The sequence below is a fragment of the Pongo pygmaeus genome, chromosome 23 (assembly GCF_028885625.2).
Source record: "Pongo pygmaeus isolate AG05252 chromosome 23, NHGRI_mPonPyg2-v2.0_pri, whole genome shotgun sequence".
Lineage (NCBI taxonomy): Eukaryota > Metazoa > Chordata > Mammalia > Primates > Hominidae > Pongo > Pongo pygmaeus.
In genome coordinates this window covers 49,036,474-49,056,788 of record NC_085931.1, presented here as the reverse complement: position 1 = coordinate 49,056,788, position 20,315 = coordinate 49,036,474, and the positions used below count along the sequence as shown (strand labels likewise).

At 53.1% G+C, this 20,315-nt stretch overlaps 1 protein-coding gene across 8 annotated transcripts in view; it reads right to left on the bottom strand.

The window, feature by feature from the left end:
• Nucleotides 1-20,315, bottom strand: part of PICK1 (protein interacting with PRKCA 1) — a 109,707-nt gene that overhangs the window by 19,353 nt on the left and 70,039 nt on the right. For 2 of the 8 annotated variants that reach the window (XM_063663228.1, XM_054469490.2), the window contains exon 1: nucleotides 52-340. The gene's annotated coding sequence lies outside the window, so the exon portion shown is untranslated. Of the gene's footprint in view, nucleotides 1-51; nucleotides 1,238-20,315 lie in introns of those variants that run through there. The other 6 variants (XM_054469484.2, XM_054469483.1, XM_054469481.2 and 3 more) reach the window with 6 other exon arrangements.

Genomic DNA, 20,315 nt, shown 5'->3' with positions numbered 1-20,315 from the left:
GGAGTGGGATGGGGCAGTCTCCGGGTGGGGGGCTGGGTAGGTGATTCTTACTAGGTACAAAGGGGGACTCCAGGCCAGGGCGATGGGCTCAGATCCCAGAGCCCGCCCCCACGGGTCTCCAGGCCCTGGGGAGCTGCCTCTGTCGCTCACCGGAAGTGTTGGTCCCACAGCCGGGTCCAGGCCAGGCTGGTACCTGAACCCACCTGCCGTTCCACCTGGCGGTGGCCGCGATTGTCACGTCACTTCCGGCAGGACGCGGAAGTCCCGCCTTTCCCCCCACTGGGTATTTGCTCCAATCCCTGCAGACAATCCTTCCCTTCCCGGCTCCCGGGACGCTCGGAACCAAGAACAAGAACAAGTATTGGCGGAAGCTCGCCGTTAGTAGGAACAAGCGAAAACAGAAGAACGGTCTGGACAGGCTGACAGCGTCTAACCCCGCCCTTTGCCCTGCCGCCGCCGCCATCTTGGGAAGGGCAGGTTTTGTCCCAGCTGCCTCAGCTGCACTCAGGGGCCCGCGCCGGCCCGGCGGTTGCCATGGCAACGAAAGCATTCCCTGAGCCGGGATTACCTCCGGCGAGGCTCAGTGGACTATAAACCCCGAGACATCATGCCCTTTCACCCCTTCGCCACCTGGGCCTGTGACTCCCCTACTAGAATGGCCTTTTGAGGTCCCAGCCCATCCCAGTTTCGCCAACTTAAGTGCCAAAGAGCGGGGAGTGATTTTGTGCGGGGCCACACACAGTTGGTATAAGATCTGGATCGTGGCCCTGAAACTCCCGCCGCCTAGTCTAGGGATCTTTGAACGTCCAAACACTAAACAGAGAGCCAGGAGAGGTGTATTCAGTGGGTCTTGCTATTAAGGACCGACTGGACGTGCTCCCTTCCCTTTATGTGCCTCAGTTTCCGCATATGTAAACCAAGGCTATTGAGGTAAATGCTTTCTATGGTATATGGTGAAAGGCTTCTCATACCCCGTCCTCCTTCCTTAGTCCTGAGGAGCAGCCCCCCTGGGGTCCCAGGGAGGGTCACGGTCCGCATGTACCTGAGGCTCGGGAAATGCTATCAGTGCTCCCTGCTCCCCAGTTGGAGTCTGAATCTTGTCTCCTCGCCAGCCTCTGCTGCCACCGCTATTGTGTAAAGTCGGTTCCCTGGGGCAGGTTGGCTCTCCCAGAGCCACAGCCAGGCATCCACCTCATCCGGCAGCATGGGGCCAGGTCCATCCAGCTTGCTTCCCCAGCTGCCCCAGGAGCCGTGGAAGAAAGATACAGAAGGATGATTATCCATGTATCCCACGGCCGATGGAAGCCCCACCCTACTCTCTCCTTAGGTGGCTAGGCTAATTGAGTCCGGACAGCTGTGCAGAATGCCGTGACAACAACAGCCTTCCCACGTGTCCACTGCTCTCCTGTCAGATCACTTTCACAGGATTTTAAAGCTCACCACCACCCTGTGAGAGAAGACCAAGTCTTGCCAGCCACATTGTGCAGGCAAGGAAACAGAGGCCCTGGGAAGCCTCTTCCTCTGGTATCATAGCGGCAGGGCTAGGTCTGGGAAAACCAAGCTCTGTTTCCAGGCCAGAATTTTGGTTTCAAAAAGCAGCAGTCTAAGGCCAGGTGCGGGGGCGCACACTTGTAATTCCAGCTATTCTGGAGCCTGAGGCAGGAGAATCGCTTGAAAATGGGAGATGGAGGTTGCAGTGAGCCGAGATCAGGCCATTGCACTCCAGCCTGGGCGACAGAGCGAGACTCCGTTTCAAAAAAAAAAAAAAAAGGTGCCTTAACATGGACTGTGGCTCTTCCAGCCCATGACCATGCTAGCTCAAGCCCAGGCTCTGCCATTTTGTAGCTGGGAGATCTTGGGTGAGTCACTGTCTCACTCTGAGCCTCAGGTACGTGTAGAATGGGGAAATGACACCTGCCACCAGGTCTTTGTGAAAGTCAAGATTAAAAGGAGAGGCTGGGCACGGTGGCTCACACCTGTAATCCCAGCACTTTGGGAGGCTGAGGAGTGTGGATCATGAGATCAGGAGTTGGTATAAGATCTAGATCATATATCTGGACCAGCCTGGCCAACATGGTGAAACCCCGTCTCTACTAAAAATGCAAAAATTAGCCAGGCGTGGTGGTAGGCACCTGTAATCCCAGCTACTCAGGAGGCTGAGGCAGGAGAATCGCTTGGACCCGGGTGGCGGAGATTGCAGTGAACCGAGATCGCGCCATTGCACGCCAGCCTGGGTGACAGAGCCAGACTCCATCTCAAAAACAAAAGATTAAAAGGAGAAACAGGTGTGAGTGCTTTATAAACAATTTGCATGGCACAGCTGTCACTCTGACCTCAAAACCCCCTACCCACTCTGGCCCTTCTTCTCAGGTTGGGGAAGATGCCCCTCTTTTCTGCCTTGTTCATCCCTTGCCTGCAGGCTCCGCTCTAATTCACTTCTTCCCAGCAGCCTTAGCAGACAATCTCAGCCCATATATCTTGCTCCCTTTTCTGAGCTCCTGAGCAGTTGCTATTTGAATCATTTGTTCAGCAATTTGCTATGTATTTGCCTTGTGAAATCTCTTCACGGTTTTCCTGAGCCAGTTCTGCGGTGATTAATTTATTACATGCTTGTATTTTGTCTGGCAAGGTTTTTATCCCCTTTAAATTTGGGGCTTAGAGCTCATAGCTACGCCTGGCTAATTTTTACGATTTCTTTTCTTTTCTTTTCTTTTCTTTTTTTCTTTGAGATGGAGTCTCCCTCTTGTCGCCCAGGCTGGAGTTAAGTGGCGCGATCTCAGCTCACTGCAACCTCCGCCTCCCGGGTTCAAGTGATTCTCCTGCCCCAGCCTCCTGAGTAGCTGGGATTACAGGCGCCCGCCACCATGCCCAGCTAATTTTTTGTATTTTTAGTAGAGACGGGGTTTCACCATGTTGATCAGGCTGGTCTCGAACTCCTGACCTCAGATGATCCACCCCCCTCGGCCTCCCAAAGTGCTAGGATTACAGGTGTGAGCCACCGCACCCAGCCTCTTTTTTCTACTTACTTTCTAATCTCTGGCACCCCCATCTTCCATAGTATACTTGGAATCCATCAACAGGTGTCATTGTGACAGACAAGAAAAAGGAAATCAGATTGCTTTGTAATACTGTTGGTGTGAAAATGTCACAACCTGCTTAGCTTTTTTAGCAGAGGGGGTCACCGGAATCAGCCCACAGCAGAGGAACATGTCCCAGTCAATTGAGGGGGTCTGGTTGGGACCAGGAATCTATTTGAGGGAAAAGAAAGTTCAAGTGCCTTACTCTATCACCCAAGTAAGCACTTCTTGTCTTTCCAGCTGGACAGGAAGCCCCTGGTTCGGGGGCAGGTGCTCTGTTTTGCCCTTTTCTGAATTGGCCACGATGTCCAGCGCAATACCTGGCTGCAAATCTAGTGCTTGCAGAAATCGCTGCGGCTTCAGTATGAGATGAAACTTTCTCTGGGTCCAGGAGGAGAGGACTTGGATGAGCAGAGGGGGTCAAGAGGGTTGGGAGTCTCAGGGAAGAGATGAGGAGGGCCTCAACAGGGACAGTAGCAGTGGCCCAAGTTTCCTCCACAGGGCTGGAATCACCAGGCCATGTCTAGGTCCTGAATTTTGGTTTTGGAAAAACAGCATCCTTCAAACCCAACAGCTGTAACAGAGACTGGAGCTCCCCTAGCCCAGGGTGGCTCCAGCTCAAATCCCAGCTCCACTCTTTTAGCTGGAGGACCTTGGGCGTGTCACCCTTTGTCTCCGAGCCTTGGTGTCTGTGGAGTGAGAATGATGATCCTCCCAAGACAGTGGTTAAAAAGAAGAAGACAGGCTGGGCGCGGTGGCCCTCACCTGTAATCCCAGCACTTTGGGAGGCCGAGGCAGGTGGATCACCTGAGGTCAGGAGTTCAAGACCAACCTGGCCAACATGGCGAAACCCTGTCTCTACTAAAAATACAAAAAATTAGCCGGGCGTGGTGCACACGCCTGTAGTCCCAGCTACTTGGGAGGCTGAGGCATGAAAATTGCTTGAATGTGGGAGGCAGAGGTTGGAGTGAGCCGAGATTGCACCACTGCACTCCAGCCTAGGCAACAGAGTGAGACTCCGTCTCAAAAAAATAGATAAATAAATAAATTAATTAATTAAAAGGGGAATACAAAAAAGGAGAACCAGGTGTGAAAGTGTTTTGTGAGTGATTCACAGAGCACAGATGTCAGAGGTTTTTATGGTCCTTTTGTTTATAGTTATTTTGCTGAACCCCTGCAGAGATCGGGGCCGATGGCACATTTAACGAACTCTAAGATACTCAGGGCTCTGCATCAGACTTGGCTGGAAAGTGTCTTAAATGCAGATCCCTGGGCTCCAGCTTAGACCTGTTGGATTGGAATCTCTGGGGAAGGGGAGATCTTGGGGACTGCATTTTCACAACGCTCTGTGGGTGATACCAATGCCTGCTGCGGTTTGAGGACCACTGTGCCAGAGGCTGAGAACATGCAGTGTCTGTGCACACTCAGGTGGGCCTGTGCGAGGCACCAGCAATCCCTGCCCCCAGGGCCTCACCATCCCAGATAATCCAGGGTGTTGCGTGGGCCCGGAGGAGGGGCTCCTGCTCCACCAAAGGCCAGTGAATGCTTCCTGGAGGAGGTGCTGGTGGTGCCCAGGCTGAGGCAGGCAAAGGGAAAGAGGGAAAGGTGCAAAGGCTTCCCGTGGCGGGTGATGGAGGGGACAAGGCACAGTCCCAGGCCCCTGGGAATCGCAGTCTGGCGAGGGAGACAGTTGGGGGCAGTGACTGGCAAGGGCCTCAGAGGGGAGGGCTGGGTAGAGCCCCTTCCTCAGGATGGGTAGGATTCTAGGGGTTGAAATCAGGATGAGGACACCCACCTACTCCCAGGAGGCTGAGCTAGGGCTGCGGCTCACACCCTCCCTCTTCAGCTCGCATCTCCTCCTCCCCTGAGGCTACTCCTGAGATCGTCCAGGCGCCAAGGCAAGTGACCTCTGTCCTGGCCTGGACCTGCCACTGAAAGTTGTGTGACCCTAGGCCTGGGTCCCCTCCAAGCTTCCATCCCTGTAGCTCCATCTGACATTCAACCCACAAGGGCTGGCTCTGCTGCCCACATTCCTGGGGAAGTGCTGCCACCCGGTGGCCATTAGAAAGACAGCTCCTGGAGCACGCGGCCAGCCACGGAGCTACCAGCTTTCTGCACCTGCCACTGTCGCCACCTGCTGACTCAGGGCTGCGGTGGAGCTCAGGGGTCTGTATACTTTGTGGACAGGTGAGCTGGTCTTGTGCATGCCCGCGTTGTGCCTGGCTGTCCGCTCTGCAGCCACCGCTGTCCCCCAGCCCAGGCCTGCGATCCTCCTTACTTAAAGGTCCAGAAGCCGGAGTAGGGTGCTGGAATTCAGCTCAGTTCGTCGTCAACATAGACATTTAGAGTGTGGGCTTTCAGGTCAAGCAGACGACAGTGACCCTGGCAGCTAAGGCTGGGTGCCTTCTGTGCACAGGCCCAGAACCGAGCAGCTTCTATTCCTTTCCGCACATGAGCCTCACAGCAGTGCGGTGATCCCACACGCTCACTCATTCACTCACTCATTCATTCAGTACATATTTCTTGAGCACCTACTACGTCCAGGCCACACACCCGGGAACAAGACAAGCAAGGCCCTGCCTTGACAGAGCCCTCGTGAGTAGGAGGAGCAGGCAATCAACTGGTAAGCAAAGAATTGGCTGCTTCCAGCTGGTGGCAGACACCAGAGATTTTATAAAATGGAGGGGTGGGAAAGGTGATGGGTGCAGTGGCATGATCTCGGCTCACTGCAACCTCCACCTCCTGAGTTCAAGTGATTCTCCTGCCTCAGCCTCCCAAGTAGCTGGGATTACAGGCAAGCGCCACCACACCTGGCTAATTTTTGTGTTTTTTGTAGAGATGGGGTTTCACCATGTTGGTCAGGCTGGTCTCGAACTCCTGACCTCAGATGATCCGCCCACCTCGGCCTCCCAAAGTGCTGGGATTACAGGCGTGAACCACTATGCCTGGCCCAGGGGGTTCTTTAGACGTGCCGCTCTGAGAGGGTCTCTCTGAGGAAGTGCTCAGGGACACCCGGGAGGAAGTGGCAGGGCGTTTCTGCGGCAGGTGTGCACTGTCACCCTCGAGCGGCCTGAGAAGAGGTGGTGCAGCCAGCAGGGGCCAGTCCTGTGTTCTTATACTCCTCCTGTCACAGATGCCTGCAGAGTGGCCGGTGATGGGGTCTGCGCTTGCTTGCTAACCAGTCTCTGGTCTGTTTTCTACAGACGGCCAGGTCCCTATGGGCAGAAACCTGGCCCATCCAGGTCACACCTCTGTCCCCAGCACCTAGCACACTGGCTAGCATGGGGTGACACTCAACACCTGTCTGTTAAATGAATGAATAACTGTGTCATCAAAAGTAGGAGGCCAGATACCAGGCAGTGGCCAGAGATAGCGGAGGCCTCAAGTGCTGACATCAGAACCCCAGACTTGATCTGCCTGGCACTGAGGAGCCACAGGAGACTGTAGCCGGAAAGGGAAAGGGCAGTCAGACTTGTGTTTGCCTGGAGGCCCCTGGCTACCATAGACAGGCTGAGGGAGACAGGGGGGCCCGTTGGTTGGGGTGGGAACACCACCCCCTGAGTCTGAAGCAAGGTGGGGACAGGGCGCAGGGGCCAAACCACTGGGAGGCTGGGTTGGGGCAGCAGAAGGGAGGCCTGGCGGGGTGGGCCAGCCCTGAGGACAGCAGGTCGTGAGGGTCACCTTCCTCTTGGGACAGGAAAGTGTCTCTCACTAGGGTGGCAGCAATGGAGGCCAGGGAGGGGGTTAGGGTGGCTCAGGGGCATCCGCATCCTTCTGGAAGCCTGTTCTTAGCTTTGATGGAACCCTGGCTCTCACCACCCTTGGGGAACAGGGCAGCTATCTCCTCTCTTCTCCACTGCCACCTCCAGTCAGCTGCCTCCAGCCAAAGGTAGGAGGTGGGCTTCCGTGGGGCCCCAAGTCCCCCCAGTCACCCCCAAAGTGGTTCTATTCCTGGCTCGGCTGGGTGTGTAATGGGCTGACCTCTGCCCTCCCCTCCACCCCCACCCCCCCAGTGCCCTGCCCCCGGGTTAGGTCAGTGATGAAAGCTGGTGGGAGCCCAGGGGGGTGGGGAGGAGAGGAACAGAGCCTGATTGTTCCCCACCCTGGCAGCACAGTGGCTGGCTCATTGCGCTCGCCCTCTCTCTCTCCTCCCCCTCCCTTGGTCAAAGTTCTCAGACTCAAGTGGGAAGCTATTTCTCTTGTAGATGCCGCAACACCCCATCTCCACCCCTCCCTCAGAGGTTCTGAATCTTCGGGACCTTAGTGGGTTGGAGGCCCATGATTCAGACACAGGTGGGGAAGGCTGGTGGGACCACACTTTGGAAACAGCTAGGGACCAGAGCCAGAAGACCTTGGGTGTCACTGGCCCCCTCTGAGCCTCAGTGACCTCAGTGTGGAATGGGGTCTTGGGATGCGAAGAGCAAGGCCAGCCTAGAGGAGAGGGATGAGGACAGACAGCAGGTGAAACTCATGTGAACGCACCTGGTCCTTCCTTTCTCCTCGCCTGCCACGCCCCCACGTTCAATATCCCTGTTTGCGTTGGTCTTTGCCGGGCTCTTTGTCCCGTGGGTCTCGGTGGCCGCCTCTGCACTGATAAATCCCAGACTGGCCTAAAGACTGTAGCTGTACGCCTGGCCTTGATAGTGGATAGGGCAGGTGTCCCGCCTCGTTCTGTAGGAGTGTCTCAGCTATTCTTACTGCTTTGCTCTTTCTCACTGATTTTTGGAATCAGCTTGATTAGCTCCATCAGAAAGCCTGTCGGGTTTTGATCAGGACTGAGTTGAACTGACATTAATTTGGGGAGAATGAACATCTTTATACTGAATCTCTCTATGCAAATTAATAGCTGTCTCTTTGCATTCACTTACATCTTTTATTTCTTATTAAGGAAATTTTTTAAAGTACAAAATTAGAGAGAAGAGGGTAATGACGCTTTTTTTTACCTAACACCAAGTTGCCCAGTGATCCCTCACAGCCGCTCCATTTTCAGCCACAACCCTGCCCATGCTACACCCCTTCCTCCATCTCAGCTTTCTTTATGGTGAAGCAAATATTGAGGATCTTCTTTAATGTCTTACAATAACATTTTTTGTCTATGTTTTTATTTTCAAATAATTTTAGACACACATGAAGTTGCAAAAATAGTACAGAAGGGTCCCAGGTACCCTTTTCCCAATTTCCCCTAAAGGTAACGTCTTACATAGCTAGAGTACTTGACCACAGAACCTTATTCAGAGTTCGCTAGTTCTGCATGCATTCAGGTAGGTGTGTGTGCACACGTGTGTATGCCTGTGTGTGCATGTGTATGTGTGTACACGTGCCTCTGTGTGTGTGTGTGTGTGTGTGTGTGGTTCTATGCAATTTCATCATGAGTGGATTCAAGTAGCCACCGTCACAATTAAGATACAGAACTGACCAGGCATGGTGGCTCACCCCTGTAATCCCAGCACTTTGGGAGGCTGAGGCAGGCAGATCACTTGAGCTCAAGAGTTCGACACCAGCCTAGGCAGCATAGTGAAACACCATCTCTACCAAAAAATACAAAAATTAGCCAGGCACAGTGATGCACACCTGTGGTCCCAGCTATTCAGGAGGCTGAGGCAGGAGGATCACTGGAGCTCAGGAAGTGGAGGCTGCAGTGAGCCAAGACCACACTACTGCGCTCCAGCATGGACGACAGAGTGAGACTCTGTCTCAAAAAAAAAATATATATATATATACAGAACTGTTCCATCTTCCATCATCACAGACCCTCCATACTACCCATTTATGGTAACCTCCCTCCCCATCTTCCTCCCCTCCCTGCCCCAACCCTCAGCTACCACAGCTCTGTGCTGTGTCTACAGTTTTGTCATTCTGAGAATGTTACATTAATGGAGCTCCTCAGCATGTAACCTTTCAAAATAGGATTTTTTTGCCGGGCGCAGTGGCTCATGCCTGTAATCCCAGCACTTTGGGAGGCCGAGGTGGGTGGATCACGAGGTCAGGAGTTCGAGACTAGCTTGATCAACGTGGTGAAACCCCGCCTCTACTAAAAATACAAAAATTAGCCGGGCGTGGTCGTGCATGCCTGTAATCCCAGCTACTCAGGAGGCTGAGGCAGAAGAATAGCTTGAACCCGGGAGGCGGAGGTTACAGTGAGCCAAGATCGTGCCACTGCACTCCAGCCTGGTTGACAGAGCAAGACTTCGTCAAAAAAAAAAAAAAAAAAAATCAGCTTAATTCCCTTGAGCTCCATCCTTCTGGAAGCCTGTTCTTAGCTTAGCCCATTCCTTTTCATTACTGAGTAGTATTCCATGGTATGGAGGCACTGGTTAGTTTAATCACTCACTGAAGAGCATTTAAGTTGTTTCCAATTTTTGCCCATTACAGATAAAGTTGCCCTGACAATTGTGTACTTGCTTTTGTGTGGATATGAGTGTTCATTTCTCTGATATAAATGCCCAGGCGTGCTATCATGGAGTCCTATGGTAAATGTGCGTTTAGTTTTTTAAGAAATTGCCAAATTGCCAGTTGTGAGCATGGTGGCTGACACCTGTAATCCCAGCACTTTAGGAGGCCAAGGCAGGCAGATCGCTTGAGGCCAGGAGTTTGAGACCAGCCTGGCCAACATGGTGACACTCTGTCCCGACTTAAAATACAAAAAATAGCTGGGCGGGGTGCAGTGGCTCCTGCCTGTAATCCTAGCACTTTGGAAGGCTGAGGTGGGCGGACTGCCTGAGCTCAGGAGTTTGAGACCAGCCAGGACAACATGATGAAACCCTGTCTCTACTAAAATACAAAAAATTAGCTGGACATGGTGGCGCATGCCTGTAATCCCAGCTACTTGGGAGACTGAGACAGGAAAATTGCTTGGACCTGGGAGGCGGAGGTTGCAGTGAGCCAAGATCGCACCATTGTACTCCAGCCTGGGCAACAGAGCGAGACCCTGTCTTAAAAAAAAAAAATTAGTTGGGCATGGTGGCACGCACCTGCAATCCCAGCTACTCAGGAGGCTGAGGCACGAGGATCACTTGGACTGGGATCATGCCACTGCACTCCAGCCTGGGCGAGACAGTGAGACTACATCTCAAAAAAAAAAAAAAAAAAGAAAGAAACTGCCAAGCCATTTTTCAGTGTGCCTGTACCTCAATAGCATTTTAGGTTTATCACCATAAATACTTTGTTAGATGTAATTTTTGTTATTATTGTAAATGGAAGATTTTTAAAAATTATATGTTGTCAGCTCTGATGTTTATAAATGCAATTACTTTTTTCTTGAGATACAATTTACATACCATAAAAATTCATCATTTTAAAGTGTACGATTCAGTGGTTTTTCGTATATTCTCAAGGTTATATACAACCATCACTGCTATCTAATTCCAGAACATTTTCATCACACCAAAAGAAAACTTAACCCATTCATAGTCACTCCCTAAGCCCTCCTCTCCCCAGCTCCCCAAAGCCACTAATCTACTCTCTGTCACTATGAATTTGTCTATTCTGGGCATTTCATATAAATGGAATCACTTCATATGTGACCTTTTACCTCTGGCTTCTTTTGCTGAGGATCATGTTTTCAAGGGTTATCTGTGTTTTAGCTCTAATTAGTTTTTTTGTTTGTTTTGTTTTGTTTTTTGTTTTGTTTTGTTTTGTTTTGTTTGAGATGGAGTCTTGCTCTGTCACTCAGGCTGGAGTACAGTGGCGCGATCTCGGCTCACTACAACCTCCACCTCTCGGGTTCAAGCAATCTCCTGCCTCAGCCTTCTGAGTAGCTGGGATTACAGGCGCCCACCACCACGCCCGGCTAATTTTTGTATTTTTAGTAGAGATGGGGTTTCACCATGTTGGCCAGGCTGGTCCCGAACTCCTGACCTCACGTGATCCACCTGCCTCGGTCTCCCAAAGTGCTAGGATTACAGGCGTGAGCCACCACAACCTATAATTAGTTTTTGATATTGATTTGATGTAGGAATATCCTTTCTCTGCTAAATTTCATTCATAGTTCTAATACTTTGCCAGTTAGATGATTTGGGGTTTTCTATGAATAGACAGACAGTCATACCACTTATAAATAATCCCAGTTTTGCTTTTCTTTTCCAATCCTTATCCCTTTTCTTCATGCGTACTTTCCAGGCTAGGACCTCAGGTACAATGTTGAATCAACTCATGGATGAGGGGCAAACCCATCCCTGATTTTAAGAACTGTGTTTGTGCTGGGTTTTGTGGATAATCTTTCTCAGTTTAAGGAAGTTTCTTTCTTATTTTTTTGAGACACAGTATCACTATGTTTCCCAGGCTGGTCTCAAACTCCTGGGCTCAATCAACCCTCCTACCTCAGCCTCCCAAGTAGCTGGGATTACAGGTGCACACCACCAGGCCCAGTTAAACTTGTATTTTTTGTAGAGACGGGGTTTCACCGTGTTGCCCAGGCTGGTCTCAAACCCCTGGGCTCAAGCGATTCGTCTGCCTTGGCCTCCCGAAGTGCTGGGAGCCACCATGCCCAGCCTAAGGAAATTCCTATCTCCAGTTTGCTAAAACATTTTTATGTTAAGTAGATGTTGACCTTGATTTCCAGTGTCAAGATGATCATACGACTTTTCTCCCTTAATTTATTAATGTGATAAATTCACTAATAGATTTTTCAAATGTTAAATGACCTTTACATTTCTAAGATAAACTCAGTTTGGGCATGATGCGTATATCTGTTTGGCTAATATTTTATAGGATTCTCGCATCTAATTTCACAAGCAGGGTTGGTCTATGATTTTCCTGTGAACGCACTTTGTAAAGGGAAAGGAGCCATCTCGGGTCTCAAGTGTCTGTCTCCGATGATCTGCCCACCTCGGCTTCCCTCTCTCCCAGTCTCTGTCTCTTTCTCAGGGTCTCTATCTGTCCCTCCCCATACACACTGCTTTGGCTTGAGGGTGATTGGCCAAGGTGGTGCCCTCTCAGGGGACAGAGAGTGGGAGACTCCCCTAGACCTCCAAGGGAGACTCAGGGGTTGGGAGCTAGAGAGCCTGGGACCAGCCAAGCAGCCATTGCTCCTCAGCCCCTGGCTGAAAAGCGAGGCTTGACAGAAATCCCTGCTCTGTTCTTCTCAGCCCCACACACTCAGCCCTCAGAGGAAGTGGCTAAAAAGGAGCTGGGGTCAGGGGTTAATGACCCCATTGTGCTCAGGGCTGACGGATGGCCCTGCTTGTCAGGGACACCCCCTCATCCTTGGAGGGAGGGGCTCCGCTGGCCTTTGATAACCACTGGGGGCCACCTTCCTGCTGGGGGGTGCCAGGCCAGCCTCTTTGGTGGGGTCTGGTCTGCTGAGGCCCTGGCATGTAGCCCTCTGCCCCCTCTCTACACCCACCCCATTCTCTACATGGGGCTACAGGGAGCCACGGAGGGGGGTGCTGACCGAGGGAACTGCCCATGGCCCTCAACCATCAATCTCGGGCGCCTGGCACAGGCCTGGGCCACGCCAGCCCTGTCCATCTTCTAGACAATTGTACCCTCAGAAGTGACCTGGCAAAGCCCAGCTCTCCCACATTTTGGATGGGGAAACCGAAGGGGTGGCTTGGGTAGGAACATGACCAGGAATAGAACCAGGTCGTGTGACTTCCTGCCCAGATGTGCCAGGATGGGGCCAGCACTGGGACATGGAGGCAGACCAGACACAGTCTCTCCCTCGAGGGACTCACAGGCTGGAAGTGGAGGATCAGCATGTCAACCAAAAATTATAACTGCATGTGGAATATTCAGTAAGCAAGAGGAATAGGGGGTACCAGAAAAGGGAACCCCAGCCCAGCCAGGAAGTCAGGGAGGCTTCCAGGAGGAGAAGATGCTGGGGCTGATTCTTTTTTCTTTTCTTTTTTTTTTTTTTTTTTTTTTTGAGACAGTCTCGTTCTGTCGCCCAGGCTGCAGTGCAGTGGCACAATCTCAGCTCACTGCAACCTCTGCCTCCTGGGTTCCAGCGATTCTCCTGCCTCAGCCTCCTACGTAGCTACCACCACGCCCGGCTAATTTTTTGTATTTTTAGTAGAGACGGGTTTCACCATGTTGGCCAGGCTGGTCTCAAACTCCTGACCTCAGATGATCTGCCCACCTCAGCCTCCCAAAGTGCTGGGATTACAGGCATGAGCCACCGTGTCTGGCCTTATTTTTTATTATTTATTTATTTTTGAGAAAAAGTCTTGCTCTGTCTCCCATACTGGAGTTCAGTGGCACAATATCGGCTCACTACAGGCTTGACCTCCCAGGCTCAAGCAATCTTCCCACTTCAACCCCCCAAGTAGCTGAGACCACAGGTGTGTGCCACCACACCCAGCTAATTTTTTAAATTTTTTGGAGAGATGAGGTCTCACTACATTGCCCAGGCTGGTCTCAAACTCTTAGGCTCAAGCAATCTTCCTGTGGGGCTGATTCTTAAAGGCGGAGTAGAAGTTAGACCAAAGTAGATGGGGACAGCAGGGAAAGGTATTCCAGGCAGAGGGAACAGCATATGCAAAGGCATAGACTAAAACCAGCTGTGAGAATCACAGCAGTTCAGCAGTGAGGGAGGAGGCTAAGGAGGCCAGCAGAGGCCAGGTTTTCCAGGGCCTCACATATCGTGTTAAGAAGTAAGATGCTGGCCAGGCCCGGTGGCTCACGCCTGTAATCCCAGCACTTCGGCAGACTGAGGCAGGCAGATCACCTGAGGTCAGGAGTTCGAGACCAGCCTGGCCAACATGGTGAAACCCCGTCTCTACTGAAAATACAAAAATTAGCTGGGCACGATGGCACGGGCCTGTAATCCCAGCTACTCAGGAGGCTGAGGCAAGAGAATCGCTTGAACCCGGGAAGCAGAGGTTGCAGGAAGCCGAGATCGTGCCACTGCACTCCAGCCTGGGCGTCACAGCGAAACTCTGTCTCAAAAAAAAAAAAAAAAAAAGGGCTGGGCACGGTGGCTCATGCCTATAATCTCAGCATTTTGGGAGGCTGAGGCAGGCGGATCACAAGGTCAAGAGATCGAGACAATCCTGGCCAACATGGTGAAACCCTGTCTCTACTAAAAATACAAAAGTTAGCTGGGCGTGGTGGCAGGCGCCTGTAATCCCAGCTACTTGGGAGGCTGAGGCAGGAGAATCGCTTGAACATGGGAAGCGGAGGTTGCAGTGAGCCAAGATCGTGCCACTGTACTCCAGCCTGGCAGCAGAGTGAGGCCCTGCCTCAAAAAAAAAAAAAAAAAGAAGTAAGATGTTAAGATGTTTAGACTCTTTAGACTCGGCAGTTAGTTTGTTACTTGTGTGGCACTGACCACTGACCCTTCAAACACACTTGTGGCCCCAAGTTCCTCCTGGTGCTACCAAAAAAAAAAAAAAAAAAAATCCTCATAGGCATCATTTTTAGTGGCCATGTCATATTCTGTCACAGGATTGTGCTATGATGCACTTTACCAATCCTCTACTGGTTTGTGTTTTTTTTGGTTTTTGTTTTTGTTTTTTTGAGACAGAGTCCTGCTCTCTGACCCAGGCTGGAGTGCAGTGGTATGATCTTGGCTCACTGCAACCTCCGCCTCCCGGGTTCAAGCGAATTTTGTGCCTCAGCCTCCCTAGTAGCTGGGATTACAGGCGCCCGCCACCACGCCCAGCTAATTTTTGTATTTTTAGTAGAGACGGGGTTTCACCATGTTGGCCAGGCTGGTCTTGAACTCATGACCTCAGGTGATCCGGCTGCCTCGGCCTCCCAAAGTGCTGGGATTGCAGGCATGAGCCACTGTGCCCGGCCGTAATCCTCTACTGTTGATTAAGGTTGTGGCCAGTTATTCACAATTAGACACATCACAATACAGATCTTTGGGCATGAATCTTTATTTATACCTAGTTTGCTTTAACAAAGTGTCATACAAATGTAGCTGCCATTTGCATGAAGTCATCACAGCCACCAAACCAGCAGAGCATCCGTGTGTCCTTCAACAAGCGCCCCATAGGTGTCACGTCTGTGTTATACAGTGGCTCTAGGGCCTCCCTTGAAATTTGGCTGCAAATGTTATCGACAAAATCAACTTACCACCTGTCTTCTCTCTTCCTGGGCCCTCTCTCCTCCCACGCACCTTTCTAATTCCCCTCCAGCCTAGGAAATGGAAGCACCCAAGGCATCAGCACTGTGTCAAAAGGAAGAATAAATGGACTTTGAGTGGGTCAATGAGGCAACAGGAGGGGCTCGCTCAGGACGAAGTGCCTGATTTGGGTCCAGGGTCGGGGAATTCTCCCCAGCCCCACTGGGAGTGTGTGTGCATCGGGGTAGTGGCGGAGAGATGGCACCCTGTGGGTAGTTAGGAGAAAGTGCTTTGAATCTGTCCAGAGCATACAGGTATAAGGGCAAACTGACTAAGGCCCTACTGTGTGCTGAGCCTGGTGGAATGGAGGGCAGTGACAGGTACAGCCTGGGTGGGAGAGGGAGGTGCAGTCCTCAGCTGAGGGATGGGGCTGGGGGCCTGGGGAAGCACCGGAAGCTACCCAGTCTCTCTCAGTTCTCCTCAGTATCCACACCAGGTACGCTGATGACAAGTTGCCCAGGACCAGGCAGGGGCACCTCTGAAAAACTGTAAATAAACCCACAGAGGACAGGCCCCTTGCTCCCCAGGCCAGGGGTACATGGCCGGCACTCGGAGCTCTCAGAAGAGAAAGAACAACCCTGTTTCAGATGGGGCCTTCCACACAGCCCAGCAGTGGCATGTGGGCCCTCACCCAGCACCACCCACCCTTTCTGGTCCCCAAGGCTTCCTCCTTCTGGGACCTTCAGTAGAGACAGTAAACCCCCTGAAGCCCTACACTCCTGACACGCCTCTATTGCAGAGAGGAGAGGCCATTGGACAGGGCCCCTTGGCCTCCCCTCCAGCCATCAGCTTTGCAGCTCTCAGCCCTCACCCCACCCGCTGCCCCACTGTGAGTGGGGGGCCCCCACCCAGCTCCAGAGCCCTCCATCTCTGCAGGAGCCCCTCTCCCCCGGCCCACCCCTCTTCTGTGTGGTCAGCAGCTCTTCTCCCCTCTACCCATTCCTTCCTCTCAGCCCAGAAAATAAGAACAGCTATTGCTCTACTCCCTCTCCCTTCCCAGCCCAGCTTCCCCAAAGAACTGTCTACTAGCTGTCTGCACGTCCTTCCCTCCTGAATGCTTGTGACCCTGCTCTGGAGAAGGTGCCATGGCATGAGAAGGCACTCTCCCAAACCCTCTCCTCCTTGTCTCTCCAGGCCACTTTGCTGGCCACCCCACCCTCCTGGACAGCGCAGCTCCTTCTCTGACCCCTACAGGTGGGTGGGGCAGGCCTGCAGACTTCTTCCTTCCTCTTTTCATTCTCCCACTGGCTCACACCCAGGGGGTCCCTGGAGCCTCTTCACAGTCACCATCCTGGCACAGGCCGTGGGTCAGTCACAGCCCCGGGCACCAGGGCACCCCGGGCCTCCCGGCCTCAGTTGGGTTGTGGAGGGAGGAGCCAAGTGTGACCATCACAGAGGTCATCCTGGGCCTCCAGCCCATGACCTGCAGGGACCAGGAGGACCAGGAGGAAGGCAGCCACTGTGTGCTCCTGGACCCAAGCAGACACGTTCCTCTAGGAGGGGCTGGGGCACCAAACTTCTGGGTGATGTGCTGGATGGGCCCTCGTTCCTTCAGGAAGAGCAGCTGAGACACTATCCTACACCACCCCTCCCCAACCCCTCCCCAAAGTCATATGCAGCAAGCGTCCAAAAATTGGTGGTTGGAGTTTACTGCTTCCTGAGGTGGAGTAATCTCCACCCAGGGGCAAAAATGTCCAAGTACAAATATTCTCTTTCTCTCTCTCTTGCTTTTTGATAACAGCTTTATTGAGGTGAAATTCAAATACCATACAATTCATACATTTAAAACATACAATTCAGTGGTTTTTCACATATTCACAGAGTTGTGCAATATTTTCACAGTCATTTTAGAATATTTTCATCACCCTAAAAAGAAAGCCTGTGCCTGTTAGCCATGATCCTTCCGAGCCCCCAGCCCCAGCCCACCACTCACCCACGTTCCTTTCTCTACAGATTTGCCTATTCCAATATTGCAGACTTGATGTCTCTTGCCTCAGTTTCCCCAACTATAAAATGGGGGTGATAATAGTGCCTCCAATTTGATAATGGTTGGGAGGGTTCAATGAGTTAACGTAAGGACGCAGGATGAGGTCTGCACAGAGTCAAGGCTATGTAACGTCTACTGTCGTTATTACTTGACCTTGGCTAGGTGTCCAGGGGCTGGAGCTCTTCCACCGCCCACAAGCCTTCCACTTGCCCCATGAGCTCATTCCGCCCTCCCCTCCATCCCCTGTCTGGATCCTCTCCTAGACTCCAGACATCCCAACAGTCCCTCCCCAAGCCTGTCTGTCCTGCTGTGTCCCTCACTCAGGAAATGGAATGATCTTCCACCTGGTCACCTGGGCCGGAAACTGAGGGGTGTCCTTGAAACCTCCCTCCCCCTGTGTCTGCCCCCGCCATCTGGTCCTTCAGTCTAGACCGTGTCCTCACATCCCTTCCCTGGCGGCTGCCTTGACCAGTCCCCACCACCAGCACTAGTCACCAGCCTGGCTCTGGCATCCCATGTACTTCCGTCCACCACGCATTGGCTACGGGGCCTCAGGCGCGTCACTCCTCTCTGAGCCGCCGCCTCCTGGAAAATAACACAGGGATAACTATGGTGCCGTCTTCCTTCACTGTGTTGAGGATGACATGAATGAAATACATGAAGAACTTCAGCCTTTGATCAACGTCACTGTTGTCATCATTATTCTCTCTCCTCTGGCTGACTTGACCACTCCTGACCAGGGTCCTTGCCCCCATGTCCCCCTTGGCACATCCTCCACACGTTTTATAAAAGCTGCCATTACGGAGCGCTGACCACGTGCAGGACAGCAAGCCCAAACTGCCATGCTCCCTTCACCATCACAACATGCCCACCAGGCAGGTGCCAGTGCCCTCGCTCACAAAGGAGGAAACTGAAGCTGAAGGACCCCCGCAGGAGTTAAACATTGCCTCTGGATACACCGCTGGCATCTGTGTATTGATTCAAAGCATTTACTGAACATCTACTGTGTGCTGGCACTGAGCTAGGTGCTAGGAAAACAGTAATAAACCAGACTGGCATATGGCCAGCCCATATGGTGACAATCTTTCTAGAACACAAATCTGACGCCCTTGAAATCCTACAGTGACCACCCCACTGCCCTCAGGATCTAGTCCACAGACCTTCCCAGGCCACCCTTGGTCCTCAGGAGCTCCCTGCTGACCTCTGTGGCCACTTTGCTGACCGCTCCTCCCCCTGCTGCCTCTCCCACCACCCCTGCCAGGCCCTCTGCTCCAGCCCATGGCCTGGGGTGCCTCTCCCCACCAGCTTTGCCATTCACATCTACTTTCCTACCCTTTTCTCAATTTCCTTTTTTTTTTTTTTTTTTTTTGAGACAGGGTCTCACTGGCTCCCAGGCTGGGGTGCCATGGTGTGATCTCAGCTCACTGCAGCTTTGACCTCACAGGTTCAAGTGATCCTCTGGCCTCAGCCTTCCAAGTAGCTGGGACCACTGGGACCACAGGCATACACCACCATGATTAGCTAATTTTTTAATTTTTTTGTAGAGACAGAGTCTCCCTATGTTGCCCACGCTGGTCTCCAACTCCTTGGCCTCAAGTGATCCTCCCACCTCACCCTACTAAAATGCTGGGACTACAGGTGTGAGCCACCACGCCTGACTCCATTTCTCATTTTCATTGCCTGCAGAACTTTTACTGTCTCTTGAGACTTTATTCACAGTCACCTCCTCCAGGAAGCCTTCCTTTCCCAACTTCAGGTTAGGAGCTCCTGGGTAGCCCAGGCCCCCTCTTGCAGCACAGGGGCTCTTCACTGATTTGCCTGTCTTCCTTGAGGGCCGCCAGGGTCTCGCTGAACTCAATGGCCCTCGCCCTGCCCCTGCCCGCCACCCTGTCCAGTTCCAGGTGCTCGGGTTTCCTCTCTGGGTGTCTGCGCATGGCTGGAACGCCAAGGTTCTTCGCCAGCAGTGGCTTTGCTTCCTTTGCGCGTCTGTGGAGGCAGGGCTGGTGCAGGGGTGGAAGCGGTGCCTCTTGGGAGCAGCTGTGTACAACCTGCCAAGGCTCTGGCTCCTGGGCCTGGGGGAACTGCCCAGGTCTCCATCCCTCCCCTCCCCCGGGCACCGGCTCTCACAAGGCAGGGGTGGATGCCCTGGGAAGACAGGATCTGCGCTGGAGTCAACTGGATGAGCGCCCAGTCCTGGCTGTGGAGCCTCTCTGTGCCTCAGTTTCCTCATCTGAAAAATGGCATCATCAGCCGTCCCCACCCACCTTGCAGGGCTGTGAGGGGACGTGGGCAGGGACAGTGGACAGAAATTGTGTCCCCGGAGGGCAGATTCTTCGTTGTCTGGCTGGCTTCCTGACATTCCCATCTAGGACACGTTGTGTTTCAGTTTCCAAAAATTCCGGTACATTTGGTTTTAGGCTTTGTCTCGGGAGACAGCCCCATCTGGTGCTTCCCACGTGTGGGAGCGGGTGCAGAGAAGGCTCTTTCCGGAGGGGCTGGGTCCCAGCGGCAGCCCCCTCAAGCGCAGTCCACTCAATCGTCAGGTGGGAGCCGCTCCCGGGAGGCAAGGGCCGCGGGAAATGGCGGAGGGCCGCCTCTTGTCCCATGCAGGGACGAGGCCTGGCGCGGAAGCTGCGGACGTGAGGGTCCTGCCACTCCCTGGGGGGCGCAAGGTGGGTCAGGGACGTCCTGTGGAGCCCCAGCCGCCCCCTACAACTGCCCCGGCCCCAAGAACCCTGGGAAAGCCCAGGCCGCCCTGAGGGCCGCTCGCAAGATGGCGGCCGCCAGTGCAGGCGCTGGGAGAGGGAGGGCGCCGCGGCCGCCACGGTCAGCGCGCAGCCCCGGGGTGCGGGCGCCGGCGGCGTGGGGAGGAGGGAGTTGGGGTGGGTGGGGGGCCGGGAAGAGCCAGCGAGAGGGGCAGGGAGGGGAACAAAAGGTCCCTTTGTGGCGCTGCGGGAGAAGAGGGAGCGCATTACCCAATGCCCAGAAGCCATGTTGGAAACAAGAGAACCATTCTCTGCCTCACTTGGAAAACAACTTGGAGCAGAGAGAGACAGGGAGAGATTTAACCCCATGGGCGCGGGCGCAAGGGGCTCGAGGCCACAGCGGAAGGTGGGGAGGAGCGAGGGCACACTCAAGACCTGGACGGCCAGATCTCTCAACCCGTCCCGTCCTGTGCCCG